Raw genomic sequence first — 6000 nt, forward strand, 5'->3', positions numbered from 1 at the left:
GAAAAACTTGGGCAGTTACAAGTGGTATCAGAGCTCCTAGGTTTGAAAACCTTAGGTCGAGGGTTTTGGGTGCATATCATGCTCTATAGGTTTGTATGTTTCATTATAACATGTTTTGGTTTGATTACATGTTTATGTGCTTATATGCTATATGTGGTATGCCGTTGTTTAGCATAACTTTATTCCCATGTAAAGAGCATGACATGTGATATATGCTAGAGTAAAATTGTATATGCATAATTGTTTTGCATCTTTGGCAGGACTTGGGAATAGTCATTGGATGTTCGAGTTGAGTTTGAGTTGTTTAGTGAGTTTGCACTTAGTGCAATGGTTGGTGTGTTTGGTTTTGTTTAGGCACTCTTCTTTGAGGTTGTTGGTGATTGTCCACATGGTTTTATGGTAGTGTAGGTTGTTGTCGACCTAGTATTGGTTTTGAGATAGGTAGTGAGACGCCTTTTGTTTAGGCTCTCATGAGGTGAGTCATTTGGCATTTTCATAGTGCTGGATTTGTTGGTTTTGGGCCATGATGAGGTTATGGACCTCTTAGAATCCTTAGTTGATCGGGATGATTCCTCTGGGATTGTAATTTTTGTGGGCAGGTACGTTGTGGGCGGGTGCAAGGCACTGTCATGCTACCGTACTGGTTAGCTACAAGTGCAGTTCGGATGGAGTCAATGTTGGTTTTGTTTTGATAGTTGTTATCCTTTTGATCGATGATGATTATAGTTGTTTTAGGGATCAATCGTAGTGATTGATTTGGTTGTTGTTGGTATGGCTATAGTTACCATTTTCTTTGAGTTTTCCTTACATGATGACGCTTTTGGGATCAAGTCGATTGATTGATGTTTGGGTAGAAAGAGCATTGCATTGTTAGTGTCACTTATAGTGTCACCTTTAGATTTAGATATGGATTGTTAGAGTCTTACCATTGTGGTAAGGGCTCACATTTGCCTTAAGACAAGTTGTTGTCGCATTGGTTTTTGGAGTCAGTTTATGACTAGGACTGGTCTTTTCTTTTACCTAGACACTCCAGGACACGATGTCCATAGGGTACATTGTTGCATCATTTTTATCTTCGGCCGTTTCATTTGCTACCATATTAGTAGTTTGATTTATGATATTGTGATGTATGAGTAGGTGGAAGTGTATCCATATTTTCTTTTTTTGTTATGTGGCTTTAGCATACCTTTCTTATATGCTTAGAGATGCCATGTTGTTACTGTGCTTTAGTGACATGATTTTGTGCTTACGTGGAGACGTGTTGTATATACCTTTGATCTTTATCTATGTGAGTAGATTTATTTATTTGGTAGTTGCATTCCTTGTCATATGTATGACTTCCATACTTGGTCTTCCATTTTGTTTCCTACGGTCGCACATTGTTTGTGCGCCGGTTTCTGTAATGGTTTTGTAGTGACATTCCTTGTAAAGGAGTTGCACATTTGCGTTGTCTTGAGCTATCCACTTCCTTAAGGTGGGAAGAATGCTTCCTTTTCTCGTTTGTCGTGTTAACACTTGTGGGGGGAATAGAGTTTCTCCTCTTCTTCTTGGCTCGTGTTAGGGATTTCACGAGGAGTGAGTCTTTTCTCTTCATTGCGTTATGCACAACTTTGGGGTTGGCTAGTGCATGAGGATCACCATTGTTGTCTTGAGTCCTTGGTGAGGATTTGGTTGATTTTAGTCGGCTTACTTCTATGTAGGGGTGAAGTCTTTGACATTGTTGTCTTTCATTTCAGAGATAGAGTCGAGTTATTGTCCTTCTTAGGACTAGTGGTTCTTTTTCCTTCGTGTCTTCCCTTAGGGAGTTTTGCCGTGATTGTTAATGGGTTGTGGTGCTCAGAGTGAGTGAATTGGTGTGTGAGATCATTTTTCGGGGACTTGTGTCCATATCATTGAGGATCTGTTTGATTCGTGAGGTGAGCTCGATGTTCTTTTGAGGATGTCTTTTAGAGACCCGTTTCAGTTTGGAGACCTTCATGTGGTTGACTCTACGGAAGAGGTTTGAGAGATTGTTATTGGATGTGGCTTGTTTGAGGAGTTTTCTCGTCCTAGTTATGATTAGGTATTGTTTTGAGGATTCGAAGTTCCAGTGATTGTTTATGGATTGAAATCAAGGAATTTTGATTTAACTTGGTGTTGCTAAGTACGGTTTTGAGAGACTCATTTTGTGATCTTGATTGTTGTCTGGATTTTGATGTGTATGCCACTTGGTGGACTTGTATTTCGAGGATTTAGTTATCCGTGATAGGGATTTTGATCCGATATTTGATTACGGTGAGTAGTCTTATAGTTGATCTATTTTAGGATGATTTCTGGGATTTTGGAGAACTGCTTTTCTTGTCAGGCTTTGGATTCATGATTGATGTTGTTAATAGGAGTGTTTTGAGACATTGGAGTTGTTGGTTTTGTTGTATTGAGGATTTAAGGCCTTAAGCATAGCGGTACCTATAGCATTGTTGTCAGAGTTTTGGGATTGGCCAGGATGGTCCGGCCGGACATCTTTGGACCATATCTCAGCTCTCATAAAATATTGGTCTCCGTAGTGCTTTTGGTAATGATCATTTTTGACATTGATGTCATTTGTATTGAGAGATTTCATGGGTAGACCTAGTGGGGGCAGGTTATAAACTAGTGTCATATACTGTCATGCTGCCATACAATGTTGTGTGCTGTGGGCGGGTGCTAGTTGCGCTACCTTACTAACGAGTAAGTGTGGGCGGGCATTAGACACTGTCGTTGCTACCACACATTTGAGTACGTTGTGTACGGGTTCTGGTCGCTATTCGTACTGCAACATCATCTTTGTTCAATACCTTGATTTGATTCGTGGATATATTGGAGTTCTTTTGGTGGTTGTTTTCGAATCCATTTGATGGTTTGTCAGGAACGGACATTTACAGTTGTTGTCTTCCGTTCCTTTGTCTGACCTTGTGTTTTGTGTGTAAGTTTTGACTTGTCGTATGGCCATGGGGTCACTATTATTTTGAGAGGTTGTCCTGTTGTGAGCACGTGGGTGCGATTGACATTGGTTTTTACATTGTCCTTCAGTTTTGGGATTACTTTTGTAGCATTTTGTGTGCAATATTCGGAGATGTACTCCGTAGTTATCCTGGTTTCGCCTTTCGTTTTGTTGGGGCTAGATTTCGGGGACGAAATCCCTTTAAGGTGGGAAGGTTGTAATGACCCAGTCATTTTTCTTTCTTCTCTTTTTCTCAGATTTTCACGGATATTTTTTTTCTGTTGATCTTTTCCTTTCTGAGTTCGGTTTCTCATCACTTAATGTCGTCTTGAGTGCTCTGGAATGGTTTCCGAGACTCTTTTCATTGGATTGACAACTTCCATTGAGGATCGCGTCAATTCCAAGTTTTTATTTTTTTGACACTATTCACTTTTTGTCTTTTTCCCGTTTATTGTTTTTCCTTACATAACCTCACTTCTCGTGCTCGGATTTGATTCTGGTTCTGCATGCATTCATGATATTTTATTTCCATGACATTGGTATTTTTACTTTTGTAGAAAAACGTGCTAGTTGCTTACTTGTTTCATAAAGAGGCATGAATGTATATTTTATTATAATTATCCTTAACTTGTGGGGTTTTAGTGTAATTAAATAAAGTAATTATTTTTTGTCTTAGGGACCATTTTTAATTTTATTTGGAAGATATTTTCAAAAATGACCTTTTTGCAATTATTGGAAAATGTGACAAGTGTCACATTCTTATGGAGCCACTTGTCGGCATTTGGGTGGGGATACTTGAAAGCATAATTTATTGACATTTGGAGGGTGAAGATTCACCCACTTGTTGGCCTAGGATTGGAGCACTTGTTGGCTTAGATGGTTGACATGTGTAGGCTTGAGATTAGACCTAGGAAGGAGCCATGGATTTGTGACAAGTGTAGGCTTACAAATTGGTCTTACATTAGTGTGTGTGTGAGAGGTAGTGTAAGATCACATAGTGAGTGGAGGATTTCTATTTCCTCCACTCACAATTAATCTCATTTGTAACATTATCTTCCTCACCACAAACCCTAGCCACCATTAGAGGAGCTTGATGCTTAGGCTTTGACCTTGATTTTTAAGTAAGTGTGGGCGGGCACTAGACACTGTCGTTGCTACCACACATTTTGAGTACGTCGTGGGCCGGTTCTGGTCGCTATTCGTACTCCCACATCATCTTTGTTCAGTTCCTGGATTTGATTCGTGGATATATTGGAGTTCTTTTGGTGGTTGTTTTCCGATCCGTTTGATGGCATGTCAGGAGGGACATTTACAGTTGTTGTCTTCCGTTCCTTTGTCTGACCTTGGGTTTTGTGTGTAAGTTTTGACTTGTCGTGTTGCCCTGGGGTCACTATTCTTTTGAGAGGTTGTCCTGTTGTGAGCACGTGGGTGCGATTGACATTGGTTTTTACGTTGTCCTTCAGTTTTGGGATTGTTTTTGTAGCATTTTGTGTGCAATACTCGGAGATGTACTCCGTAGTTATCCTTTTTTCGCCTTTTATTTTGTTGGGGCTGGATTTCGGGGACGAAATCCCTTTAAGGTGGGAAGGTTGTAATGAACCGGTCATTTTTCTTCCTTTTCTTTTTCTCAGATTTTCACGAATATTTTTTTTCCGTTGATCTTTTCCTTTGTGAGTTTGGTTTCTCATCACTTAGTGTCATCTTGAGTGCTTTGGAATGGCTTCCGAGACTCTTTTCATTGGATTAACAACTTCTTTTGAGAACCGCGTCAATTCCACGTTTTTATTTTTTTGACACTATTCATTTTTTGTCTTTTTCCCGTTTATTATTTTTCTTTGCATAATCTCACTTCTTGTGCTCAGATTTGATTCCGATTCTGCATGCATTCATGATATTTGATTTCCATGACATTAGTATTTTTACTTTTGTAGAAAAGCATGCTAGTTGCTTACTTGTTTCATAAAGGGGCATGGATGTATATTTTATTGTAATTATCTTTAACTTGTGGGGTTTTAGTGTAATTAAATAAAGTAATTATTATTCATCTTAAGGACCATTTTGTAATTTAATTTGGAAGATATTTCAAAAAAGGACCTTTTTGCAATTCTTGAAAAATGTGACAAGTGTCACATTCTCATGGAGCCACTTGTCGGCATTTGGGTGGGGAGACTTAGAAGCATTATTTATTGACATTTGGAGGGTGGAGATTCACCCACTTGTTGGTTTAGATGGTTGACAAGTGTAGGCTTGAGATTAAGCACAGGAAGGAGCCTTGGATTTGTGACAAGTGTAGGCTCACAAATTGGTCTTGCATTAGTGTGTGTGCGAGAGGTAGTGTAAGATCACATAGTGAGTGGAGGATTTCTATTTCCTCCAGTCACAATTAATCTTAGTTGTAACATTATCTTCCTCACCACAAACCCTAGCCACCATTAGAGGAGCTTGATGCTTAGGTTTTGACCTTGATTTTTGAGAACCTTCCATTCACCTTAGACTTAAAACCTTGGGAGACAAAAGTTTCCTCTTGCTCTCCTCTTCAAAACCCTTGTCTTGTTTTCCATTTTTGAGCTTGGTTGCTTGGGATTATAGAGATTCAATTCTCTATTGAGGTAGGGGGTGTTATAGTTTATTTTTCAAGTGATTTTAATTGCTTTCGTAATGGAATACAAGTGATATGCATGTTTTAATGTTAATTTGAGGAATTAATGATTGTTGTAACTTGCATATAATTCACTTTTGACTCGGTATATGGCATGGCCTTCACTTGATCCTTGTTATATTATTAATTGGAGCCATTTAAATGAGTTTTCAAATCTAGAGATTTAAATGAATTTAATTTGAATTAAATTTATTTAATTGTACCACGCTTATTTTCCATTTTTGACTTGATATATGGCATAACCATAACTTAGTTCTTGTTATATATTTATTTGGGATCAATTGAACAACTTTGAAAAATTAGAGATTTAATATATGCAAAAAGGTCCTTTTGCTCTTTTGATTTGATATATGCAATGAGCATGCTATGTTGTTTAACATAT

The sequence above is a fragment of the Cornus florida genome, unplaced genomic scaffold (assembly GCF_030987335.1).
Source record: "Cornus florida cultivar Cherokee Brave unplaced genomic scaffold, ASM3098733v1 CherokeeBrave_3.0.0_Hap2_Chr06, whole genome shotgun sequence".
NCBI classification, from domain to species: domain Eukaryota; kingdom Viridiplantae; phylum Streptophyta; class Magnoliopsida; order Cornales; family Cornaceae; genus Cornus; species Cornus florida.